General features: G+C 51.1%; 1 protein-coding gene across 2 annotated transcripts in view; it reads right to left on the bottom strand.

Moving 5' to 3' along the window:
- COX17 (cytochrome c oxidase copper chaperone COX17) overlaps positions 1-24,453 on the bottom strand; it is a 70,841-nt gene extending 46,388 nt beyond the window's left edge. Inside the window, exon 1 of one of the 2 annotated variants that reach the window (XM_085620727.1) lies at positions 24,325-24,453. The gene's annotated coding sequence lies outside the window, so the exon portion shown is untranslated. The remainder of the gene's footprint in view (positions 1-24,324) is intronic. The other variant, XM_085620728.1, reaches the window with a different exon arrangement.
- Positions 24,454-27,446: the final 2,993 nt, after the last annotated feature.

The following is a 27,446-nucleotide window of genomic DNA, read 5'->3' as shown; positions in this document are numbered from 1 at the left end:
ACGACACGCACCCAGCACGTCTGAGACTCGCTTCACCTTCGATGCACACGTTGACCAGGCGCTCTTCACCAACGCCTCCTGTGCACCACGACACGCACCCAGCGTGTCCGAGTCTCACTTCTCCTCTGTGTGTCCAAAATCACAGGGCACACCTTCCGAGGGTCTCAAGCTGTCACAACACGATCCCACCACGTCGCTTGAAACTTCTCCAGAAACTTGTATGTTCCTGTGTTTACAAACAGGGAGCCAGCTCACCTCGGGCCCTTGAGGTAACAAGACACAGCACAAAGCACAGTCTTCTCCAAGCAGGGGGACCCAGCGCACAAAGCACAGTCCCAACAGCCTCTTCCTTGGTTAAAACAGTAAACTGCGGACCAGCCCCAGATCACTAAGCAAGGGCCAGTCCTTCCCAGCAATCTCTTCAGTTGTTCCTTCCTTAGCAGAGGTTCCTTTCGACCACAAAATGGGTCCAAGCATTTTCAGTCTCAATCCATTTCGATTCCAACGTTCAGGGGCCTCAGCTCTCATAGTTATACCCCTAAATGTCTTTGAAGTTTGTTGTGCTTAGGGGTCCCTGATCCTTCCCTAAATCAGTTATGGGTGTCTCCCTCCCAGTGTCACCATTCTCCCTTGGATACTGGGGGTCTGGATCCTTAATCACTCAGCAGGAGACGGGTCAATTGTTTTATAGCAGCAACCCAGGCCTCTTCACCTCCTGGGGCTTCTCCTCCACCTACTCTCCAGATGTAGGTCAGCCTGGTGCCATCTCAACACCTCCCTGGGTCAAGACCTCCCCCAGCTCCTCTCACCTCCAGACAGTCAATCCACATTCAGCAGAGACACACAGAAATGTCCAAAGAACAAAACCAACCACTTTCTAAAAGAGTGGTTTCTGAACACACAGAGACAAAACTACATGCATAGAAAGAAGTGTTCTGACACCGAGTTCATACATACTAAACTTCACCTCTCCATTTTACACCTATGGGAAACTATGCTAACAAACACAATACCGAGCCTCCCCCATTCTGTCCTATGGGCAGGATGGCCTTTCACCAGTGAAAATGAAACGGAGTGTTTTTCACTGTCAGGACATAGCACACACCTCAGTATATGTCCTGCCTTTTACTTACACTGCACCCTGCCCAGGTGAAACCCGGGACCTATCACAGGGGGGCCCACTGTGTATGCAAAAGGGAACGTAAGGCCTGACAAGTGGTTGCACTTGTCAGGACAACATGCTAACTTAGCAAACTGCACGCAGGCCCTACACTGAAGGCCTGAGTTCCATTCTCTGCGCACCTTACTAGCCCTGGCACACACAGTGCACATCACTAGGCAAACATACTAATCATAGCCAATCATGGCCAACCAATTACCATTACACTTTACACAGGGAACACTTGTTCTTTGACACTGATCAGCAGTGGCAAAGTACCCAAAGCATCTAAATAGGCAACTCTATGTCAGGAAAACGGTCCAGGGGGAAAGCAAAAAGTTTAGGGAACTTTAGCCAAAAAGGCCAAGTCCTACAGTATGCATGGCTAGTATGAGAAGTGCGTTTGATGTATGTATGAGTGAGTGCAGGATGGGGGAATAAAGCATTTTTCACGTTTAGTTTTTGTTAAATATGTATTATAAATAAGTTGTTCATGTAATGACATGGCAAATATTGTGAAATCACTATTTATATGAGAATAGAATACTTATTGATGATACTAAATAAAGCAAAAGATATTAAATACATTTAGTTTTTTTTTTTTACAAAATATGTATATAGTTTAGTGTGTTCTGGGTCAGAACACGTAGCGCTATAGAGGCGCAAAGGATGAAGTACAGGTGAAGCAGGATTGTGTTTCTTGCTCCATTGCTTCCCCCCTTTATCCCAGACCTAGAATCAGAATTATAGGGGGTAACTTGTTCATTTTGGTGGGGAACCCGTTAACCACTAGCGTCCCAGCTTCACAACGCTGCGCGTGCCAAAACTGGACAACTGAGACACTCACCCTGGCCACTGGGCTCTCTCTAGGTAGCAAGCAGTGAAGGCTGTAGGAGAGAAGAGAGCTATAATATCACAAGAACAGTCTAATCACAGCTTAAACTTGAAAAACGTTGTCAATCATGACAGTCCACCGTATTAATCCTCTCTCACCTAATCCTATCGGCTGTTTACTGTCACCTCCACTCAAGCGCTTGCACTGAGCTCCACGAGGGCCTCCTTTACAACTATGGCGCTATACTATCACCTCCACTCAAGAGCTTGCACTGAGCTCCACGAGGGTCTCCTTTACAACTATGGCGCTATACTGTCACCTCCACTCAAGCGCTTGCACTGAGCTCCACGAGGGCCTCCTTTACAACTATGGCGCTATACTATCACCTCCACTCAAGCACTTGCACTGAGCTCCAGGAGGCCTCCTTTACAACTATGGCGCTATACTATCACCTCCACTCAAGCGCTTGCACTGAGCTCCACGAGGGCCTCCTTTACAACTATGACGCTATACTATCACCTCCACTCAAGCGCTTGAACTGAGCTCCACGAGGCCTCCTTTAAAACTATGGCGCTATACTGTCACCTCCACTCAAGCGCTTGCACTGAGCTCCACGAGGGCCTTGTTGTAAGTTGTTTAGTTAGGCATCAGGACACGTCTTCAGGTTGTAAGATAGATTTATTAGGATAGCACAGCAGAGATAAAGCACTTCGCTAGCTGACCAGACCATCAACTGCCAAGACTGGAACATTCACATACCAAATAGAACACTCATCGATAGTAAGGGAGGTTGAGAAGATACAAACACAAAGAATGGACTACTGACCCCAAGTAGCCATAACAAAGTAAGCACATATATACAACATATCTTCTTCCTTTACAGAAAACACAATAAACGCTTCAAACACACAACAAGAGCTTAAAGCATGAAAAGGAAAAGCAAGGCAACATAAAACATGTAGGAGGTCAACGACCTCTTGGTCTTCCAGATGACGAAAGCAAAGGGCAGGATAAGAAGAGGATCACAATGAGAATCATGATGAATATCACGATGACATGACCACCTTCTCCCCTTCGATTGACGAAAAAACAAGAAGAGACAGCTTACGTTCTCCAATCAGTTTTTCGTTTGTCGCGGCTTACTGCACACAGTTGAAGATATAAGAGTTCAACAAACGCCTCTAATGCTCAACAGTTCTGGAAGAATGCTCCCTAAGAAAAATTTTAGCCAGATTTCTTACAGTCCAAAATGACGTTCTGGTTCTTTTCTTGGGTTAAAGGCCTCTCGATGTGGTTCGGGCCTCTACATTACACTTAAATTAAATTTCCTTGTTGACAAACTGTCTCAGTACTATGGGCTAAAAGGCCCGGCTCTAGTCGCAGAATATTTGTCCCGGTAGAAAGAACCTCCATGTCACGATTTCCTATCGTGGTACTGGAACTCTTGTCGTCACGAAACTTGGTCGTGAAAACTCTTGGTCAAAGGATAGATAGATATATATATATATATATATATATTTTTTTTTTTCCTATCCCGGTGCTGATTCTGTGACATCTGTTGTCTCCCGCTAGATAGGTTAGAACCTTAGTTCTCTCGTATTTTCCCTTTTCCTTTTCCTCGTCTCCTTACGATTCTGGGACATCCTTTGTCCTCTGTCACCTAGTGTCAATCTGATGAGCTCTTGGTTGCGCTTATACAGGAAGTGGCTTCCATACCTGTCATGTCGTCTTGACCCAGAATTAACAGCAAATGGAGAAATGACAAGTTTCTTGATAATTCTTGTTCCTTTTCCCACTTTTCCTCGCGTTACTCAGGTTTTCAGTTTCTCAGGTTACCAGTTTCTTTCAACTTTTTATTCGAATAACTTGCGGCAGATTTCTTCTTTTCTTGGCGATTCTGTCGGTTTCTTCATATTTTGGTTGAAAACTTCGTCCGTACAGCAGGTTTCTTTAAGTTTTGCGGCATACCAGAGGTATCCTGTTTACTTTTACAGCTGCTTTCAGCCGCAGATGGATGACAAGGTGTCTTGGGTTCTTGATGCGAAGTGTTTCTCGTGCTGCGCTGTGCTTCTGCCTTGGTCTGGTCAGCCAAAAACGTCGCCAAAATGTTGTAGGATAGCACAGCAGAGATAAAGCACTTCGCTAGCTGACCAGACCATCAACTGCCAAGACTGGAACATTCACATACCAAATAGAACACTCATCGATAGTAAGGGAGGTTGAGAAGATATAAACACAAAGAATGGACTACTGATCCCAAGTAGCCATAACAAAGTAAGCACATATATACAACAGGCCTCCTTTACAACTATGGCGCTATACTGTCACCTCCACTCAAGCGCTTGAACTGAGCTCCACGAGGCCTCCTTTACAACTATGGCGCTATACTATCACCTCCACTCAAGCGCTTGCACGGAGCTCCACGAGGGCTCCTTTACAACTATGGCGCTCTCTGCCCACTCCTGCTTGCACCTATTAATGTTTCTTGCTTTAATGTACTAAGCCTGCAATGTTCAGCACATCAAAGCCAGAGCTAAAGGTTGTGCCAGTGTTTGTTTCTTGTGCTTTTAGCACACCATGGGAGAGTACGCGTTTTCTTGCTCTCTACCATGCGCGCGGTTTCCTTCCTCAAAAATCCCTGTGCTCGCTGTGTTGCTCGCCACTAAGAAGAAAAACAGGGTGGCAGTGTTAGGTCATGTTCTCGGGCATGTGTGGTTACGTTGCCCAGCATCACCAAATAAGCATTTGTTTTCTTTTTACGAATGTGGAACACAACCAACAAAAAGCACTGGCAAAGCCAATAGGTCTGCATTGGCAAAAATAATATGTTGTACCTCTTAGCTTGTTTATTTGTGAGTATAACACTAAAGTTGTAGTTATGGCCGACATAATCTTCATCATCTTTTCCTTTTCTGTGAACACAAAGGTACAAGTGGGCAGTGTTCTGAATGCGGGACTTTACAGTTGAATGGTGGAATAGCAACGCATAGGGGCTTGTTATGCACTTCATGGGGAAAGCCACGTAAGCAACACAGCGGTCTGAAAACCCCGTTACCAATGTTTCTTCGGCACCAGGCAGAGTATCGTTACTCTCTCGCCTCATGCTTCTGGCTGTGCGATGCATCATTCCACCTCCAATGGAGTGCTTGCCTTGCAAAGCAAGAGGGACTATTACAAATGCCATAAACACACTCAACCACCACACATTAAAGGTTTATGTCATACAAGCTTTGTGTACACAGAATTCAATCCGTTTTAGGTCTTGAAACACACAAACAAGGACAGTGGACCAAAAGGGCAACCAGTCAGGCACCAATCCAATACAATCACCAATTGAAATTTGTTTAAACACAGTGAGTTATTGTGGGCAAAATCTCCAAAAATGCCCCCTGTCCAAGAGCACTCCCCTGTTACCAGGGGCAACCAAATAAAACACAGAATTAGAGATGCACCAGTTTGCAGCAATATTCAAATAGTCCTTTGAATAATAATTCTCTAAGAAATCCACCAAATCGTTGTACACTGGTCAAGTTCTTTTCCTTTCCTTTATTGATTCTTTCTTTTAAAAGACAGACAGCCAACACGTTTCGTCCTGAAAAAACAGGACTTCTTCAGGGCAATGTAGGAATTGTGTAGAGAATTATTGTAGAGAATTTGGGATAATAACCCCGGCCAGATGTTATGTTGCGACAGGGGTGGCATTTAGACCCTTGCGTTCCGCTCATCTTTTGGGGCCAGTACGTAATCCAATCAAAGCGAAAGATGATAAAAGGTTGAGTATTCTTCTATTTTCTTAGTCTCACTTGGTAATTTCACAGGAAAAAGTAGAGCCTATGTGGTATGATAGCCATAGCAATGTAATGCCGCGATACAGTTGTTACTCCCTAGGCCATATCAGAAGTAAAGCCAATGTCTTCGCTATTGTGCAATCCGACGCTGCATCGTAGACGTCCTCCAGCTTTGTGTACATAGAATTCAATCCTTTTTAGGTCTTGCTTGAGAACGCCGAAGTCTGCAAGAAGTATTGTTACAAAGCCTCCCAAATATTAATGGAGTGGGCGCGGGCTCTGCCCAGCAGGGTATTAACAACTCACTTCATCCTACTGGCCATTTGTATATCACTCCGCCTTCAGTAAGTACTTCCATGGCTCTTTGTATATCACTCCGCCTCCAGTAAGTACTTCCATGGCTCTTCGTATATCACTCCGCCTCCAGTAAGTACTTCCATGGCTCTTCGTATATCACTCTGCCTTCAGGCAAGTACTTCCATGGCTCTTTGTAGATCACTCCGCCTTCAGGTAAGTACTTCCATGGCTCTTTGTAGATCACTCTGCCTTCAGGTAAGTACTTCCATGGCTCTTTATAGATCACTCCGCCTTCAGGTAAGTACTTCCATGGCTATTTGTATATCACTTCGCCTTCAGGTAAGTACTTCCATGGCTCTTTGTAGATCACTCCGCCTTCAGGTAAGTACTTCCATTGGTCTTTGTAGATCACTCTGCCTTCAGGTAAGTACTTCCATGGCTATTTGTATATCACTTCGCCTTCAGGTGAGTACTTCCACGGCTCTTTGTACATCACTCCGCCTTCAGGTAAGTACTTCCATGGCTCTTTGTACATCACTCCACCTTCCAGTAAGTACTTCCATGGCTCTCTGTATATCACTCCGCCTCCAGTAAGTACTTCCATGGCTCTTTGTATATCACTCCGCCTCCAGTAAGTACTTCCATGGCTCTTTGTATATCACTCCGCCTCCCAGTAAGTGCTTCCATGGCTCTCTGTACATCACACCGCCTCCCAGTAAGTACTTCCATGGCTCTCTGTACATCACTCCGCCTCCAGTAAGTACTTCCATGGCTCTCTGTATATCACTCCGCCTCCAGTAAGTACTTCCATGGCTCTCTGTACATCACACCGCCTCCCAGTAAGTACTTCCATGGCTCTCTGTACATCACTCCGCCTCCAGTAAGTACTTCCATGGCTCTCTGTATATCACTCCCCTCCAGTAAGTACTTCCATGGCTCTCTGTATATCACTCCGCCTCCAGTAAGTACTTCCATGGCTCTCTGTATATCACTCCGCCTCCAGTAAGTACTTTCACTGGAAGGTGTGAAGGGTCCATCTTAAGTTTTGAAAGTATAGACTCAATCTTCACATCGTTTGCCACATTCACTCCTTTGCACATTTTCTACAGAAAGCAATCACTTTTGCTTCTTTTTTCACCTCGACACTGGCAAAGAAAATGAGGTAGGATTTAATGTGAAACAGCATTTGTGCACGCAACACATGTACACAGCACTGCTGATTGCTTGTGTTAAGAGTGTTGGCACATTACAGCCAGAACATTTGGGAGTACCAGTGCTTGTTTGTTTTTCTTTTCACTGTAGCAGACTTTAATGTTTAAAATCAGGAATCATGTGCGAGCCCAACAACATGTGCACACATACGTTTACATACACACAAACACACGGTCACAAAATCTAGCTCCTTAAAAAAACAAGCATTGGGAAAGACAACCTGTCTTGAATGTGACCCTCCATGGAGACACGTGCATGCACACATACAGTTTGCACGCATTAGCACTTTAGGGCCAGACCACTGGCTTTGCAAACTCCTGTTTGCTATTTTTATCACGGGGGGGACGCGGGGGGGGGGGGGGGGTAGCATCATCGCCACTGGGCTCTCAGGAATTCCATGAGCACAAGCCTGGGCCCCCTCCTTATCTCTCGCTCCCCACACTGGGCAGTCAGTCCCTCGTCACCTCCGAGTGATGCCACAGCACGTCAGGGGTCTGAAGGCTTCTGCGCCCCTAGAAGGGAATGACACCTCGCGCTGCCCACGCGCCCCTCACCCCTGCAGCAGATCACACGTCCCAGGCCATTAAGAGGCCTGTATTCGGGATTCTGCAGCAGGTTCCAGCGCCTGGACATGGGGTCCGCTGAAGCCCAGAGAAGGGTCAGTCACAGCAGGCTTGGGCGGGCTGCTTTCATCGCTGCTCCATGAAAGGGGAACATCGTAAGGTTTTCACACCTTCCAGCACGCACGAGGATACACACAACAATATATGGTCTTCTGCACACATGAATCATGAATCCATGTCATCTATGGCTGAAGTGGTTTCCGCCCCCTGCTGCGTCAGTCACACAAGTGAAAAGCGGAGGTTACAGAAGGTGACACCAGCGTCAGGATCCGACCTCCACCGAGCAAAAGGGAAAGTGACCTTGGAAAGTCTTTCATTCCAACTCAAAGACAACTACATGCTGGGATCTGTAGTTCAAGCACATTATCTAAAATGTGCACGGATGTTCAATTGAGTTCGCCATGTTACACTTGACGTCAAGTGCGAGTTTGCCATGCACAGAGGGAGAACGGGTTTTATTTCCTTTTGAAAATAAAAAGTTAACAGCCCGCACATTTCCCAACAGTAGAATGTTAGAAACAAACCTGACTGTTTCAAATTGTAGCAGTTTTTTTTGTTTTTTAACCACGGGGGTCAAAGGCGAGAACTTCCACGAAGTTGGCCCTTCGTGAAGTGTTCCCAGGCTGTTGCTTTAGACCTTTGCTTACGCACCCTCACTTTTGTGGGATGTTTTTTTTTTTTATAAGAGCGATGTGCATCTACTGTTTTATGCAACAATGTCTGTGATAATAGGGAATGAGTTGTGCAACTCAAACTGGGGCTTAAGTCACAATTTTCAGACAGATGTCCCTAAGGGAAAAACTTTCCAAACTATTCAAAGTTTCCAACGTTTGCAAAGAGCGGCAAAAAACCTCGCAAAGCCAAACCCTAGTGCAGACAAGAGATGGTATAAGAACCATGGTTCAGAGAAGACGTGTAAAGAAGTCGACAGCATGAAATGAAGCAGTCTTTGAAGCCCCCATTGGCAGTTATGACCTCATCACTTCCTGGTTCCAGCTCTTAGATCATATGGTAGGTCCATACCTTGGAGACAGGTACGCTGCTGCCTGCCTAAAACTAAACATGTCAAACCCCTCCCCCTGCAGGGGCGCCTATAAAGAACCACCTCAAACCCGAGTCCTTCTGCTTTGTTTGTTTCTCTGGGAAGCAGTCCGCATGTCTTCCTGTTTCTGGGGGGCACATCCTGCCTACATTGTGGGTTTTCTTAAGGCTTTTTCTAAGTTATTTCCTTTTATTGTAGAATGTGTTCCCGGCAGTCGCTGGCTTCCTGTGCCTCTGCTTGGGGCCAGGTTAGTGCTGGCCTGATTTACTCCTGGGCCTCCCCCCTGATGGCCTGCTTTACTCCTGGGCCCCTGATGGCCTGCTTTACTCCTGGGCCTCCCCCCGGATGGCCTGCTTTACTCCTGGGCCTCCCCCCGGATTGTTTGTGGCTGTGTAAGGATGGCTTCGGTAGTTATGCATCCCTTCCATGTCTCCCAGCTGGGACTGGGCATGGGGTTGTGGTTGATTCTATGGATGTTGGCATTATCCTTCCTCGATGGATGCCAATGTGGACTCCCCTGTGTGCGCTCCCTGCTGGGTGTTGGGCTGGGTGTAACTGCCTGCCGGGCCAAGCTGAAGTCCTGTCTGCTGGAGGGCAGGTGTGTCGTCTCCTCCTTGCATCATTTTTAGGTCTCGGCTAGACAGCGCATGCGCGGTCTCTTTGAGACATGTTGTTTGCAATTATTAGCCCATAGCCTACCAATTACAAGCTTCAGCGGTGTCCCTAAAGCGGGTGCCGTGCTCAGCATGCCAAGTTTATATTTTTTAAAAAGGTATAAGAAAGCGCGGTGTCCCTGCAGCAGACGCCGCATTCTTATTAAAAGTAATTTTTTTAAAAAAATGTGGCACCAAATACAACATAAAGCAGCCACCAATGTCTTCATTAGTTAGCAATAAACGAAATAGTGCTCACCTACTTATAACGCACACCGTGTAACCAGCCAAGTAAAAGTACCAGTCACCATGGGAGGTTACAAAAGAAGACAGGGCGCTACTAAGGAGGAACTAACAAGACTATGTTACGGATCAGGGTGGGGTGGACAGCCATGTTTTGTGGGGGTGGGGGGGGGGGGGAGCGTGGCTGATATGCTACGATGCTTTCATTCCATCAAACTTCAAATGATGCCTTCAGTTATTTGCACCAGCTCTGGTCTCAACCCAATACTGTACGACTCAGTGTGAATGTTGTGGCACGCAGCGGGGGCCAGAGAGGCCTTTTATTCCACCTGGCATTTTCCCGGTGGGCTGGAGCCGGCTTTGAAAGCCCAGGGGGGGGGGGGGGGGGGAGAAAGAAAGAGAGACAGAGAGAAAGAGAGAGAAAGAGAGAGACCAGAGAGAGACCAGAGAGAGAGACAGAGAGAAAGAGAGACAGAGAGAGACAGAGAATGGAAGAAGGAGGGGTTGGTAGAGAGAAAGCAATCACAGTGGGAAAAGAGAGAGTAAAGAAAAGAAGAGAGAAAATGGATAGAAGCAAAGAGAGAGATTGTGAAGGGAGTAGGGCCGGTTTGAGCATTTTTGCCTGGACTTCTTTCGGGTCCTCAGTCCGGCCCTACACGCAGCATAAGTCAAAATATGCCTGTTGGACTTGGCCCTTTTTCCAGAAATTTTTCGCTTTTCTGGGAAAATAAATGTGTAAATGGAAAGACTGAATGTGTGCAGACTGAGTTTCCCCATTTTAAAAATGTAATTTAAGATGGATGCCAAAGCTGTGTGGTTGCGCCGTTTGACTGAGCTGGGTTGACAGTCTAGGCATTATTTCCCAGCAGCCCCAGCTTTTGGAGGGAAGCCTGGCACCCAGGGTGCTCTACCCCTCCCCCTAGGCCAGTTAGAGCCAGTTTCCCCAGATGCTTCTAGAAGCTTCTGGGACTGTCTGGAAGGTGGGGTGAGGGGCGTCTAAAGGGCGGAGCTGGGCTGCCATGCAGTCAGTCAGAGGGTGGACCTGGGAGAGAGGGGACCTGCTGCCAGGGGTTACCGCCACATAGGCCTGTGTGCTGGGCCCTGAGCCTACCTACCCCCCCCCTACTGTCCACAGGGCGAGGGAAAGCTATAGTGGGGGCAACGCAAACCTGGAAAAGCCTTCGCAGGAGTTTAGGCGGTAGGATCAGTCAGGGACCTATGCCTCTGAAAGTGACAGGGCTTAGGTGCTGCCTTTCAAGTGAGTGAGGGATCCTGAACTACCCACTGATCTGGCCCGGCGAGGGGAGAATCCAGGGACGACAGGCAGAGACTAAATAGCCCGCCTTCAGCCACCAACGCAACTTCCCCCCCTCAAGAAACCCTCAACCAAGGGGCAGGAAAGAGAGAGCGCTATTTACAAGCCCCCCCCCTGGAAGGAGAGCGCTAGATTTGGTGAGCGCTACATCTGAAGGGACTGTATTCTGCTGGGGGCCGCTGTCTGTCCACTCCCCTGTGCTGTCGCCATATGGATGGTAAATCGACGCCAGCGGGAGCCCACCCCGCGTGATACCGGCCGTCGGCGCGAGTGAGAGCTGCCTCGGCACTTATTCACAACATCGGGAGCCTACCCCGTGTGTGTGCCACCACGCGGTGGGTGTAGTTAGACCACGGGAGCCTACCCCGTATTGGCGCTGAATTAAGAAACGGGAGCCTACCCCGTATTGCCCCAGCAAGAAGAAACTGACCAGAACTCACCGCCGTGGGCCGGGACCTCGCTGGTAGCGTGGCCGGGCGGAGAGAGCATTGCGTGTCCCAAGATCACCACCGCCGCCCGGGCCCACGGGAAGGAGAAGCACCCTGGCGAAGGAGGTCGCCGCAGCTCCGAGGTCCGGGGAGGGCCGCAGCGGCTTTCACGAGGGCGGTGCTAGGCCCTGGGAGTGTCGGCGGAGCGTTGCCAGGCGACCGGGGTGCCGGCCGCGTCATCGGCCGCACCTCGCCGGAAGCTGCGTCCTCATTGGTTCCCGAGCGAGGGCCGGAGCTGGTCCCGATCGTTACGGGAGGGGCTCCGCTGCCAGAGGGAGCCCCTCGATCAGCTACCCCGCCTACTGAATCGGCAGGAAGGAGACGCCGAAGGAAGTGCTGCCGCCCGGGGGTCTCTCCGCGCACTGAGGAGAGCCCCGTGTGCGCTGCCTGCCACCAGCGACGCCGAAGCCTGCCAGGGAAGTGCCGGTGAGTGGGGCCTTGGTCCGCGTTTGCTGGGGGAGGCATCGGGGCATAACCTCGGTGCTCGCCTTCCCCCCGGGGCCGCGTGGGGGCAGTCCCTGAGTTCCCCAGTCCTGGAGGGGGACTCCAACGGGACCGCCCGAGTTTGGATGTTTCTCAGCTGCCCCACTTGACAGCGGGCAGCTGCATCGGCCCCCAGAATCGATTTCAAGCACCTGGGGGGCAGGCTCCCCCACGAAGGGGCCTTTTTGAGGAGCGGGGGATTGGGATTGAGAGGGCGACGGGGCACATTGTCGGTGCCCGCCCCCCCCCCTTGCACCAGTGTGACTCTGGCTAACGCGGGACACGGGAAGAAGGGACCCGGGGAAATATTCCCCAAAGAAGGCTCCAAGCCAGAACCAGAGGTAGCGCTTGGTTCCCTGACATTGGGAAGCGCTGTAGGAGCTGGCAAAGTCTACTGCTCCAAGAGCTTGCTATGCGGAATGCCCAGTGAGGGCCATATATTAAGCGCCAGTTTGCCAGGTGTAGCACCATGCTATAGTGTCAGGTTCAAAGCGCTATGGTAAATGAGGGTTGTGCAGCGCTAATGATGTGCTATGTTCAGCGCTAGGCCCAATGGCTATGTTTAGGTGCCATGTGCTGAGCGCTATTGCCGTGCCATATTTGAAGTGCCGGGGTAGAGCTGTGATTGCTGGCCTAATGTTATGATAGGTGCAGCGCTAGGGTAAATGCCTGATTTAAAGTGCGATTCCATTGCCCCGTGCAGCGCTATGTTTAGTTGCCATGCCCTGTGCGCTAAGGCCTTGTTTTAACGCGCTATCGCCGTGAAAGGTGCAGCGCTATCTTTGAATGTCATGTGCTTAAGTGCTATGTTAATGGTTATGTCTAAATGCCAGGTTAATGTATTGATGCTCTGCCTAATCTAATTTCCTGCCTCAAGGGATGCCCGGGACGGTCATGTTTATTGTGATGCTGTGAGGTTTCCTTTACAGGTGTTCCGGCCTAATGTCTCACGTCATGCCCTGATGTATTTTATTGCAGGATTAATGTGGATGGATGGGAGCTTTATTCCTCACGTACAATTATTTTATCTGTAAATCGCAATGATTCCGGCAGGGGCCCGATTGGCCCTGCCCTGTACATAATTCCCCCCTGTAAATTGGAACCGGGCGCCAGTTGGCGCAGTGTAGAGATTTCCTGACACCTAGTGGTTTTGCCAATACAAAAGTTATTTCTACCTAAACTGGTGTAGTGTCTCTTTTTGTAGTGTGCCTTGTGTGTCGCATGTGTGTACTGCGTGGATGCTTTGCACATTTCCTCTGGAGTTTGGCCCGCCTGCTCTGCACCACGCTACCCGATTCCAACATTGGTGTTCAGCGGTGGGATAGGACTTGTGTTTGCGCAGTACCGCAGCGACCACGGGTTGCACTGCAAACTGAGTGTGTAATGTAATCTCAGGTTTTGGGGAATTATTGTTTTTTCCATAATTGTGATTTCCTCCTGGAAGTGTTTTTAAATTGTGTCCCCTTGTTGCACTGTGGGTGGTGTGTCCCGGGTGTACCTTGCCAGGATGGGGTTGACCTACAACGAAGGTGATCTTGGGGAGTACACGGAGCAGGAAGTGATTTATTTCTGCAGGGAGAGAGGGATACCCCCAGTAGGCAACACACGCAGGAAGCTATTTCTCTATGAGGCCCTCAAGAGGGGGGAACCCTTAGAGATTGGTGGGGACCTGTCAGATTACCCCTCCGCATATTTAAAGGGTGGATTTAGTGGAGACCCGGAGGAGGACCTCCAGTGTAGGGAGGACTCCGAGAGTGAGGGGGCCCAGTCCATAACCCAGGAGGTAGGTGACACTGACGAGGAGGAGGAAGATGACCGGGGGGAGACGCCAGTATCGAGTAAGGACACCAGAGTTAGGGAGTCCAGCGCTGGGTCCAGTCCCGGGGGCACTGCCCCGTCCCTTTCCCTGTCCCCAGAAGAGTGGGTAGATAGGAGGGAAGAGAGGGAGCATCAGCTGGCGCTGGGAAGGCTCAAGGTGGAGCTAGCGCGGCTGAGTGTGCAGGAGAAGAAGCTAGAGACGGAGAAGGTCCTAGCGCAGGAGAGGATGGCGGAGGCAGAGAGGGCCTTTGCCAGGGAGAGACCAGCTCGGGAGGGTAGGTTGTCCCCTGAGAGTGGTTTTTGTGGTCTGGATTCACCAGTAAGGGTGGGATCCAGTGGTGGCAGCGAGAGTGGTTCCAATGTAGGGTGTCCCACTCCCAGAGCCCAGGAGACGGTGCCTGATTCCCAGGAAGAGGGGGACAGGTTAGAGTTCAGGGGCAGGGGAAAACTGTCCCACCAGTCCTGGGGGGAGTTTGTGGAGGTGTGTGGGACTGCATTGGAGGATTGGGTGGTGAGGAGTGCAGTGAATGAGTGGGAAGGGCTGTGCCAGGTACTCATCCGGGAGCACATGCTCAGAAATTGTTCCCCCAGGTTGCGTCACCACCTAGTACAGTGTGGGTTCTCCGACCCAAGGGAGCTTGCACAGGAGGCAGACCTCTGGGAGAGGGCCAGGGTGTCTGAGGAGGCATTGGGGAGTGACCCTGAAGGGGGTGGTGCAGGAATCTTCCAACCCAGCGAGGTGGGAGAGGTGGCGAATAGCCCAGCTAGGTCCCCGGGAAGAGAGAGGGTTGTAGGGCCTCACGACCTATCCATAGGAAGGAGTGAGACGGGGAGGTGTCCCGAGGTGCCCCAACCGCAGTCTCAGGGCCTGGAGAGTTCCGTAAGGGGGCCCCAGGTTGGGAGCCTAGGCTGTCCTGATGTGCCGCCCGGTGAGGGGGAGCCCCTAGTGTTAGGAGGACCCGGGGCATCTGTAATTAGAGCTCCCGAGGTTCTGGGGTTGGCCCAGTTGCAGGGTTTAGATCCTGGGCTGGGATGCCAGGTTCAGGGGTTGCCTGACCTGGCGGGTGGGGCATCTGTTAACAGTGTCCCCCCAGAATTGACTTCCCGGGGTACTTCTCCAGGTGGGAGGGTGCGGAACTCTGGAAGGGGGTGCCGAGGGAGGAAGGTCTCACCTCGGGCACCGGCTCAGCCACAGGGCCTAGATCCTGGGTTGGGAGGCCAGGGATGGGTACTGCCTGACCTGGCGGGTGGGACATCTGTTAGCAGTGTCCCCCCAGAATTGTCTTCCAGGGGTGCTACTCCCGTTGGGAGGGTGCGGAACTCTGGGAGGGGGTGCAGGGGGAGGGAGGTCTCACCCCCGGCACCGGTGCAGCCTAAGGGTTTAGACCCTAGGCTGGGGAACCAGTTGAAGGGTCAAGGCCCTGGACTGGCGAGAGAGTGGTGGTCTGAGGGTGCCTCGCATAGGAGTAGGGTGAGGAACCCCGGAAGGAGAGGTAGGGGGAGGAGAGCCTCGCCCCTGAGGGCTGGTCAGCCTGAGGGTGCGGACCCCAGGTGGGAGGACCAGTGGCAGTTCGGAACTGCAAGGAGGAGGAGGAGAGTGGTCAACGGGTACTACGGGCCTGGGGTTACTGCCCCCCACTCTGTGAGACCGCAAGGGCCAGAGACATCTGGGTGGCCTAGGGGCCAGTCTTGGCCACAACCAGCTAGGGAACCCCCGGGTGGTGGCTCAGTCGGTCGAGGAAGGTTTGAGAGAGGGAACCTTCGGGTTCCAGAGTGGAGGAGAACCTGCGGGTGCTTCTGCAGTTGTGGGCCTGCGTCCACCTTTTCTCGCCCTAAGCAGGGAAGCCCATCAAGGCATTGATCGGTCTACCCTGGCTTTTGGCTGGAAGGGGGTTGTGTTGGACTTGGCCCTTTTTCCAGAAATTTTTCGCTTTTCTGGGAAAATAAATGTGTAAATGGAAAGACTGAATGTGTGCAGACTGAGTTTCCCCATTTTAAAAATGTAATTTAAGATGGATGCCAAAGCTGTGTGGTTGCGCCGTTTGACTGAGCTGGGTTGACAGTCTAGGCATTATTTCCCAGCAGCCCCAGCTTTTGGAGGGAAGCCTGGCACCCAGGGTGCTCTACCCCTCCCCCTAGGCCAGTTAGAGCCAGTTTCCCCAGATGCTTCTAGAAGCTTCTGGGACTGTCTGGAAGGTGGGGTGAGGGGCGTCTAAAGGGCGGAGCTGGGCTGCCATGCAGTCAGTCAGAGGGTGGACCTGGGAGAGAGGGGACCTGCTGCCAGGGGTTACCGCCACATAGGCCTGTGTGCTGGGCCCTGAGCCTACCTACCCCCCCCCTACTGTCCACAGGGCGAGGGAAAGCTATAGTGGGGGCAACGCAAACCTGGAAAAGCCTTCGCAGGAGTTTAGGCGGTAGGATCAGTCAGGGACCTATGCCTCTGAAAGTGACAGGGCTTAGGTGCTGCCTTTCAAGTGAGTGAGGGATCCTGAACTACCCACTGATCTGGCCCGGCGAGGGGAGAATCCAGGGACGACAGGCAGAGACTAAATAGTCCGCCTTCAGCCACCAACGCAACTTCCCCCCCTCAAGAAACCCTCAACCAAGGGGCAGGAAAGAGAGAGCGCTATTTACAAGCCCCCCCCCTGGAAGGAGAGCGCTAGATTTGGTGAGCGCTACATCTGAAGGGACTGTATTCTGCTGGGGGCCGCTGTCTGTCCACTCCCCTGTGCTGTCGCCATATGGATGGTAAATCGACGCCAGCGGGAGCCCACCCCGCGTGATACCGGCCGTCGGCGCGAGTGAGAGCTGCCTCGGCACTTATTCACAACATCGGGAGCCTACCCCGTGTGTGTGCCACCACGCGGTGGGTGTAGTTAGACCACGGGAGCCTACCCCGTATTGGCGCTGAATTAAGAAACGGGAGCCTACCCCGTATTGCCCCAGCAAGAAGAAACTGACCAGAACTCACCGCCGTGGGCCGGGACCTCGCTGGTAGCGTGGCCGGGCGGAGAGAGCATTGCGTGTCCCAAGATCACCACCGCCGCCCGGGCCCACGGGAAGGAGAAGCACCCTGGCGAAGGAGGTCGCCGCAGCTCCGAGGTCCGGGGAGGGCCGCAGCGGCTTTCACGAGGGCGGTGCTAGGCCCTGGGAGTGTCGGCGGAGCGTTGCCAGGCGACCGGGGTGCCGGCCGCGTCATCGGCCGCACCTCGCCGGAAGCTGCGTCCTCATTGGTTCCCGAGCGAGGGCCGGAGCTGGTCCCGATCGTTACGGGAGGGGCTCCGCTGCCAGAGGGAGCCCCTCGATCAGCTACCCCGCCTACTGAATCGGCAGGAAGGAGACGCCGAAGGAAGTGCTGCCGCCCGGGGGTCTCTCCGCGCACTGAGGAGAGCCCCGTGTGCGCTGCCTGCCACCAGCGACGCCGAAGCCTGCCAGGGAAGTGCCGGTGAGTGGGGCCTTGGTCCGCGTTTGCTGGGGGAGGCATCGGGGCATAACCTCGGTGCTCGCCTTCCCCCCGGGGCCGCGTGGGGGCAGTCCCTGAGTTCCCCAGTCCTGGAGGGGGACTCCAACGGGACCGCCCGAGTTTGGATGTTTCTCAGCTGCCCCACTTGACAGCGGGCAGCTGCATCGGCCCCCAGAATCGATTTCAAGCACCTGGGGGGCAGGCTCCCCCACGAAGGGGCCTTTTTGAGGAGCGGGGGATTGGGATTGAGAGGGCGACGGGGCACATTGTCGGTGCCCGCCCCCCCCCCTTGCACCAGTGTGACTCTGGCTAACGCGGGACACGGGAAGAAGGGACCCGGGGAAATATTCCCCAAAGAAGGCTCCAAGCCAGAACCAGAGGTAGCGCTTGGTTCCCTGACATTGGGAAGCGCTGTAGGAGCTGGCAAAGTCTACTGCTCCAAGAGCTTGCTATGCAGAATGCCCAGTGAGGGCCATATATTAAGCGCCAGTTTGCCAGGTGTAGCACCATGCTATAGTGTCAGGTTCAAAGCGCTATGGTAAATGAGGGTTGTGCAGCGCTAATGATGTGCTATGTTCAGCGCTAGGCCCAATGGCTATGTTTAGGTGCCATGTGCTGAGCGCTATTGCCGTGCCATATTTGAAGTGCCGGGGTAGAGCTGTGATTGCTGGCCTAATGTTATGATAGGTGCAGCGCTAGGGTAAATGCCTGATTTAAAGTGCGATTCCATTGCCCCGTGCAGCGCTATGTTTAGTTGCCATGCCCTGTGCGCTAAGGCCTTGTTTTAACGCGCTATCGCCGTGAAAGGTGCAGCGCTATCTTTGAATGTCATGTGCTTAAGTGCTATGTTAATGGTTATGTCTAAATGCCAGGTTAATGTATTGATGCTCTGCCTAATCTAATTTCCTGCCTCAAGGGATGCCCGGGACGGTCATGTTTATTGTGATGCTGTGAGGTTTCCTTTACAGGTGTTCCGGCCTAATGTCTCACGTCATGCCCTGATGTATTTTATTGCAGGATTAATGTGGATGGATGGGAGCTTTATTCCTCACGTACAATTATTTTATCTGTAAATCGCAATGATTCCGGCAGGGGCCCGATTGGCCCTGCCCTGTACATAATTCCCCCCTGTAAATTGGAACCGGGCGCCAGTTGGCGCAGTGTAGAGATTTCCTGACACCTAGTGGTTTTGCCAATACAAAAGTTATTTCTACCTAAACTGGTGTAGTGTCTCTTTTTGTAGTGTGCCTTGTGTGTCGCATGTGTGTACTGCGTGGATGCTTTGCACATTTCCTCTGGAGTTTGGCCCGCCTGCTCTGCACCACGCTACCCGATTCCAACAATGCCTTTATATCAGAGCCTCAGAGGATGATAAAACTGTGTGCACTGCTCTCCAAAGGCCATTGTCTCTCACTAGCTCAATCCATTTTATCAACATCCGTGATCCCAGAGGATTAACTGGATCTATTAAAGTAAAAGTGCAGAATGTTGTCATGGAAAGGGTTTTATAAGTTTTAATACAGGGCTGAATAAATATGGAAATATTTCACAGAGATCCGAACATTTATCGAGAAAACGCTCAGAAGGAAGGCTTTCGTATATTGCATTCCTGCAGCCTGGCCCCGTGGATGTGGCAGTAAGCGGCGATGTACAGGCGAGCTTCAGAGACGATGTGTGATGCCACATGTCACAGGCTTACTCCCGCCCCTCAAAATGAAATACGAAAGCACCCGATCATATTCTCGAGGGCAGAAGCAGCTCATCGGAGACGGATGAAATCTGGTTCTCCTCTCGGACCAGGCAGCCTATGGTTGGGCTGCCTTCCATGTGTGTGGGTGCGAGGACGAATGGAGTCTGTTGCTGTGCTCTAGATTAGATCTTGACACAATATTCAGGCCCATACAAAATCAATATATGTGCAACTATAAACCCAATACAATAAATGCATTTTACTTTTCTAAAGGAGAGGTTGCCAGACCTCTCAGTCTGGCTGCTATCGCACCCCTCTGTCCTATGGGTCATGGTACTTTCCTACAAGAGTCTCGACTACCGCCCTGGCTCGTCAAGCTTCACCGGGAGCCAAGCTAAATCTGGAGGGGGGTTCGACTATTTTAGATAGGGTTAGAATCAGAGGATTCGACTGCGCGCCACAGATATAGGAGAAGCAAGCACTGGCGACGCCAGATCTTTTTTTCCTTTTAAAGACGTTCACTAGCATTTGGGGTTTAAAATGCTTATTGCTGATGCTAGACAGAATCAACCAAAGAATGGCTGGCCCCAGAGTAAGGGTGTATTAGTGGCCGACTCAAAATCTTTGTTTGGGGAGTGAGTTGTGAATGCTTCGCACCGAGACCTGCCCCCCCCCGCCCCCATATCCCCCCTCCCCATGGCCCCACCCCCTCGTAAATGTAATGGACTCAAGGTGTCACCCTTTCCAGACCTGGTCTTTTGTGCCCCTGCTCCTCTTAAACATTGAGATTTCTCCCCGAGTTGGCAGATCTGACGTTTTACTCGGATAAACTCCAAGTTAAGTGTAAGCGCTTTAGAAGGTGCAGTTCCATCCAAGCAGGCACACAGCAGTGCTGTGCCAGGACACTCACATCTACAGGATATGACTCCACAGGTAACTTGAGCATGTGAGCTAATCAACGGTACAACAGCGATTCGCGAGTTTAATTTGAGAGCCTTTCAGCCAAGTTTCACAGACATTCACACACCATGGACTCCAGCAACAGCTGCTGAAGGCCACGCGTGCCCAGGCCTTCTCCCCGGCATCTATCATCGCGCTGTCAGGAAAAGCCGCATCCAGCAGAGAATATTCCTGACAGTACACCAGCAGGGTTCGCAAAAAATATTTGCAATGCCATAGGGCTCGCATTTAAATACGAGAACTATGGCATTGCAAACAAGTGACCTCCTTTGTTCCGGCTACTTCGAAAGAGAAAGCGCACATGGCACGCTGAATGTAAGCAAAGCAGGTCATCATGGCCAAAGTAGGAGAAACTCAAAGAAAATAGTGCTTAGAAGCAGGGCACAAGTCCTAAAAAAAAGAAGTGGGGGGACGCTGTCACCGGAAGTGACGAGAAGTGGGGGGACGCTGTCACCGGAAGTGACGTCACAACAGGAATCTCATGGGTATTCATATAGATGAAAGGTGGTCTGCACCCTACCTCGCGGAGGCTGCGTTTAATCCCCCCGCAGTGAATGCAGGTAGACAGACGTTCTGAATAAGCTCTGATCTCGCTCCAGAGAGGCCAAAGAGTGAAGTCCAGCTTTTGGGCAGGGGGGACGGCATCCACCCGTTAAAACCTGGTAAAATAAGTGGGGGGACGCCGTCCACCCGCGTGGTACCCCGACTCGAGCCCTGCTTAGAAGACTAAATAACACGCACCGTATAACAACTGAAGTAAAGGGGCCAGTCACCATGGGAGGTTACAAATGAAGACAAGGCGGTACTAAGGAGGAACCAACAAGCCTGTTAACCAATCAGAAGCCTACATTTACGAAGGACAACGGCACAAGCCAATGACAAATATGGGCAGAGAGTGGGCATGGCTGCTATTCCATACTCCAGTACAACAAGTCTCGCTGACTCTAGGCTCGACCTAAAAAGGCATCTCACCGTCTGAGACTCCAGACTCTCCCAGTCTTTACCAGCTGAGGGCTCTCTGTTGAACAGGTATGCAGGGGTCACTACGCTTTCAGTAGAAGTCATTTGCAGTAAAGAGCTGCACTTCCATCTGGTGGCAGCAGGCACATGCAAACATTGCAAATACATTGGGCCTCAGGAAAGTACTGGACTATGACTGGGAAAAAAAAGTCAATTGGTAGAGAAATGCAAGAAGCACACCTCTCCATCCGCTAAATAAAAAGCGAAATAGTAACAAAAAAAGAGCAACTGTAAAATCTGACATGCTGCTGCTTCAATGCAGAAAAGCAGCCGATTAAGCAAAAACAGAGTATTCTTTTATTTTTCTGTCTTTTAAAACACACAGCAAAAGAACCGCTCTGCAGGTTTGTACCGATTGGTCTTAAACCATATCAATTCTTCTGATTAGAGATATAATTCAATAAATGAGACAGTAGTGTGCCATCTTTCCTAACCATAGTTCAACGACTATTGCTGCAGGACCGCAGTGCTCTGTACTGGACAGTATCATGTCCTCTCTGCTGGACTGCATCTCAACGACAAAGAACTACTGAATTTCCTTGCAGAGACTGCATTTTTATAAATGGACAGGACCGAAACGTATGTGCGTATGAGAGGTGCACTGCTACCTCAGGGGTTGTACCTGTTCTGTCTGCAAGAGACGTGACAGGCTGAATTACTTTTCATTTACCTACAAAACCAAAACTCTATTTGAGCCTGTTTTTCCCCGGAGTGCCGGCTGTAGCTTCTTTCTCAAAGGTACATTGGCTCCTAGTTGGACATTCATGACCACCCAGTTGCTTGCGCGGTCTTTGTTTTGCTCCAGACTGCTTCGTGACGTAGCAGTTTATTCACAGGTAGTTACTCTGCACTTCTCAGCTACTCTCCAATTAAAAGCAGCACTATGGAAGAGTCCTGCGATGACGCAGCCAGTGCTGGTGGCATCAGAGCGCTTTTCTTCTATGGCTTTCAACCATGCTGAACAGCAGCAGTGATGTTGTTCAACGTGGCTAAAAGACATTGACATTCACAACGTCAATAGCTCTAGGTATTGAGGAGACCTACTGGCTTTGCTTATGCTTGTTTATTCCAGGAGTGTGGGTGGAATTCCCACGATTCTACCTGTTGAGCTTGAGGCTTATGAAATATTCTCCATCCTATCGCCCCTTATTGGCGACAGCGTGATCCAGTCTGCCTGATCAGCTTGTCCGGGGCTGTGCAGTGCTATTTTTGTATTTGGTCTACTGGTCAGTGGCGACCAAACGTGTGGGGCCTGTGTTGTGACTGCTTTGCGTGGCAATGCCACAGAACTCTGCAATGGTAAGGTGGTGGTTAGGGTGTGGGCCATCCACTCCTGGGCTTGGGGCTGCAATGCGTGCAGTGCCAGATCAACAACGATGGACTGGTGAATGCCCCTCTTTTTTCCTGAGGTGTGGACTGGTCTTGGTCTCCCTTCTGTGCTTACTGCTAGGTTGGAAACATCTGAAATGTGTGCCCTCTCCCATCTCATGTTTTCTTGGGGAATGCGCAGTACTGCTTCTGATGTTTGGCAAGCCCTTCACAGGCTCCCTGTTAGACTTGGGGCCAGGACTAAGTTTGCACGCCTTAAGCATGGACCAGGCTAGGCTAGGCTCATTCTCTTCAATGCTTCGGCTGGGCAGGCCTCGAGAAATCTACTCGCCCACTCCATATGGCGAGTCAGATTGTACCAGGGAGAGCTGTTTCTAGGCTCTACTGGCTCAGTCTGGTGACTTGGCAAAGAGAAGGTGTTCTGAACACTTTACTTGGTGAAGTGAAAATCATATTTTTGCTGAAACCCAATCTCCACATTATGGTTTGTGAGCTGTATAGTTTTATCAATAAAACTGCATGTTAGTGGGAAAGTCTGTACCCATTTCAATGGAAAATGTATTGTCTTTTAATGGCAGTGCACTACCAGATCATGCTTTAGTAATATATTAAAAGTGAGGTTTTAAACACGAATGGAGAAACATCCCGACTCCACAACCATGACAATGCTATTAGTTTGCGAACAGGCAAGTCAGGGGTCATATGTACTCTGTGTGTGGACTAGATTCTTATTATACATGGAACAAACGTGTTGTCTGTTAAATCAAACAAAAGAGGTTTTTGCACGCAGACATGGTGAACTCACGTATTTGAAGGTGCTCTCACATTTGAAAATGAAGAAGGTGACTCAGTAAAATATAATATTTGCATAGGATCACACATGCCGCCATTAGGCATTAAAGATGTCAAAGTTTGTAGTAAGCCATCTTTGATATACTGGCGTGATTACTACCAGGCATTCATTCAGGTCATTTGACAGTGTTGGGACGTGCAGTCTATGACCCTGGGGTCCTGCCATTAAATACCCCAACCTGGCTATCATACACTGTCTAAGGTAAAACATACTTTTTCTATCAGTCATGAATGCACTTTTTCAATGTTGGCATTTACAACGAATGGCATGGGTGACCTTCGGTGTGGCCATGCCCCTTACAATGCCAGCCACATAACACTCAATAGCACATATGTGCCAATACCACCAGTCATGTGATGCCCTCAATCTGCCATGCACATGGAATCTAAGATACAGGGTGCCCACTCATTACCAAGCAGTTATGCGCCTACACCCCCTGGACGAGCAGTTCACTGCCATGGAACCCATTTACTTATCACACTCCGGTCCACTATCGGTCATTATTGCCCTCACACTGCCCTGCAAATGCAATCTAAGATACAGGGTGCCCATTAATTACAAGACAGTGATGGGCTTACACCCCCGGGCCGTGCAGTTGACAACTCCGGGACCCCACTACTTGCCACACTCCGGGCCACTATCGGTCATTAATACCCTCCAGCTGGCAGGCAATGCAATCTAAGATGCAGGGTGCCCGGTAATTACCATGCTGTGACGCGCTTACACCCCCTGGACCAGCAGTTCACGGCTCCGGGACCCGTTACTTGTCACAGCCAGGGCCACTATCGGTCATTAATGCCCTCAGGCTGCCAGGCACACGTGGCAATGGGACTGCCCTGACAGGGCAGGCTCGGTGATAATACCACCGTTCCCAGGTAATCTTAAGAGCAAGGGGTGCTCTCCCGAGTATTACAAGACCTCGATCACTCTCAACTTCCCTTAACGGCCCTCCTGCCGGCCCGTGGATGATGACAGCCTCTGTCTGGTAGCCAGTGCCTCACCGCATGCCCAGCCCCACTATCTGCTGCCAAGCACGCCCTCTCTGGCCCCTACCTGTCACAGACCTCCAGATACGATCCCGGCTCCTCTTCCGCTGACCTCTCACGTGTGCCCTTGTGCAACTTCTGGCTCGTGAACACAGTACGCATGCGCACTGAAGTCTGGCGGTGACAGAGCATGTTGGGATCTGTAGTCTGTTTAGGCAACAGCCCTACACGTTCTAACGTCAGAAAGTGAGAACGGACAATTAGAGGTGTCACAGGAGAGCCTGGGAGCGGCGGCGGCGGCCATCTTGGAGCGGTCGATCCCGTTTTATTTATTCATAAATTTGTGCATTTTTATAAAGCGCGGACATTACCCGAAGGTGTCAGAGCGCTCTACAATAGAGCCAGTTACGGTACACAAGAACAGTGGAACGCATTAAAACATTACAAAGAAAAACAGGAGACTAAAAATGAAGGTTACATAGACACAAATTCCGACACGCAGAAGAGAGGAATGTACAGGAAAAAATACAACATTTTACAATGAGGAGCGAACCTCCTAGAGGGGCCTGAGAATGAAGGTATTAGTTCTTAAAGTGTCTTTGGAAGAGGAGAGATTTGAAATCAGTTTTGAAGATCCGGTTAGAGGAGGTGGCACGGAGCAATGGGGGAAGCGAGTTCCAGATTCTCACCGCATTGCCTGAGAAGGATTGCGCCATCGATCTTTCCCTTTTGAAGACGGGGGGCTCAAGCAGAAGCTTTTCCGCATTGTGAGAAGGTCGAGAGCCACCGGATAATTTCAATTTGTTTGCCAGGTAACGAGGGGAGGACGTGTGCAAGGCTTTGTGTGTGATGCAGGCAGTTTTGTAAATGGATCTTGCCTCAATCGGAAGCCATCGAAGAGCGGACAGGATAGGGGTGACGTGGTCGCTTCGTTTAGACCCTGAAATGAAGCGAGCTGCAGAATGGAGGATGGATTTGAGAGGGGAGAGGTGGGATTTAGGTAGGCCCGTCAGGAGAGAATTGCAATAATCCAGTATTGAGAGAACCAGCGATCGTACCATAGTATCGCCATTGGCACCCCTCAGTCCGCCCTCCAACAAAATACATTACCCAATAATAACACACACACAGACTGTTTGATTGGGTACAAAATGCTGCAGGTTTATTACATACACCGTTATGTAATAGGTGGGTTATCTTACGGGCGATCCAAGGGCAGGCAACCAACTGGGCCGCCTGCCCGCCTGATGTGCCGGGCAGCACTGGGGCGAACCCCGCCTTTCCTGCCGTCCAAGTGATTCTCTTACAGGATCACGTGACCGTTGGTAACTTCTACTCACGCCCCTTCCCGGGGCGGAGCGTAGCATAGCAAACCCCCGGTTGTTCAGGCCCACAACCGCCCGAAGGACTAGCGGGGCGCCGACACGGCTTCCGGGAACCTCCCATGAGGCTTCTCGGATTTGGCTCTGGCACCCCCTATGATGCCGCGCAGATGTACCCTTGGTACCGGCCTGCTTCCAGATCGCCCTGTAACTCCGCCACAGCTCTGGAGGCGGCCACCGTCGCCGCCAGAGCCCCCCACCAAAACAGCTATAGTCTTACCTGCCACCTCTCCTGTCTAGAGCTTCCTGCAATCCAGATGAAAGAGAACCATCCCTGCTGGTTATAGATGGCCCCATCTATATCCCAAGCCCTTGACGATATCCTGGGTCAGATAGTGTCTGCTGAAACAAAAGGCCCGTCAGGCCTGGGGAGTTGTGCCAAGAGCAATTCACCCCCATGCAGGAAAGTTCCACTGCTTCGCTTGCCTCAGCCCCGAGCCAGCTCTGGGTGGGGTGGCCACCGACACCCAGGCTTGCAAGGCCCCATCTATGTGCTGATCTCACCTAGCTGCCGTTCTCCTAGCACCGAGTGTGCCTGAAGACCTGCGTGCCCATCTATGGGACAGCAGCCCACATGCTAGGTGACCACTCCCCCACCTGCCTGCCTGCTCTGGCTATTCTGGCGAGAGGGATTTTATTTAACCTTTGAACAGTCCCTTTGTTTGCTAAATCCAGCAGCGCAGGAGTGTTCATAACTGAAAGTGTGTGGCCATGGGCAAGGGACGTACTTGCCCTTGTCATGTGTCCCTTATTCCTTATGGGAATTATGCCCGTTCAGCTCCTTCTGTGGTGAAACCCCCAAGGCATACTATCTTAGAGAATCTGTCTGATTTAGGCAGTGCGCACTGTCTGCGGCATGGTCCAAGCATTGCGGATTGGCTAAGTCCTACTTTAACCCATCCTAGAATGCTCCCAGATAAGAGGGTGGCCAGGGGGGGTACCCACCGCCAGCCCAGAGCATCACCAGCGGTGACAAATTACCTGCTCCGTTGAAGTTTAGTTCTAGTTACGCACTGGGCGTGCCAAATGTTCTATTGACATAGTGTCCCATTGTGTTTGACATGCTGCTACTCCAATTATTGGGACGGCAGCACACTATGTTGGCTGGCCGCATCCCCACCAGGCGAGGTACAAGTGTCGGTATCCCAGGCTCCCAGTTTCCTGCTAGCTCCAGTACACTACCAGTGGTTCCGCTGGGAGATACCACAAACCGCAATGGTCATCCGAACCTTAAGAAGCGCCCCATTCTCACCTGGGCGTACTACAGCTGTCAGGCCAGAGACACACCTCTAAAACCTATTCACTGGTTTTGATACTCGGCACCCTTGGTTGGAGCTCTGTGTTTATGCAGCGCGCATGCCCCCATGGCACGATGTTGCTGAAGAGCCGGGGTCTGTTACCTTAAATGTCTGAGGTGAGGAGTTGAGGAACACAAGACAGGTAATATGCCAACGGAGGATGTATGTACTTCTGCCAATGACTTGACAGCGGCCCAGCTGTGCCCCAAGACCTCGCAGAATTCACACCCTTGGGCTGTTAGCCGGTGGCATGGCAGGCTGTAGTTTAGCGGCTCATGACATTGCCTCCGTGTTGGAAAGGCGTTCGCCGGAGGGGGGTTCGATACACGTCTTACCCACCCCTTTGACCCACCTCTCCCAAGTAGGCCGAACCAGGCGCGCACACCCTGAGATACACTACGAACAGAGGGACACCACACGTATTCTTTGTAGGACGATAGGTTCTTTTATCGATGATTTCAAGGGATCTTTATGATCCAAGATGCAAGCAGTACAGCAGTGACACAACG

Source organism: Triturus cristatus, chromosome 8 (genome assembly GCF_964204655.1).
Source record: "Triturus cristatus chromosome 8, aTriCri1.1, whole genome shotgun sequence".
Lineage (NCBI taxonomy): Eukaryota > Metazoa > Chordata > Amphibia > Caudata > Salamandridae > Triturus > Triturus cristatus.
The sequence above is the reverse complement of the archived record's forward strand: the minus strand, read 5'-3'. Positions and strand labels throughout refer to the sequence as shown.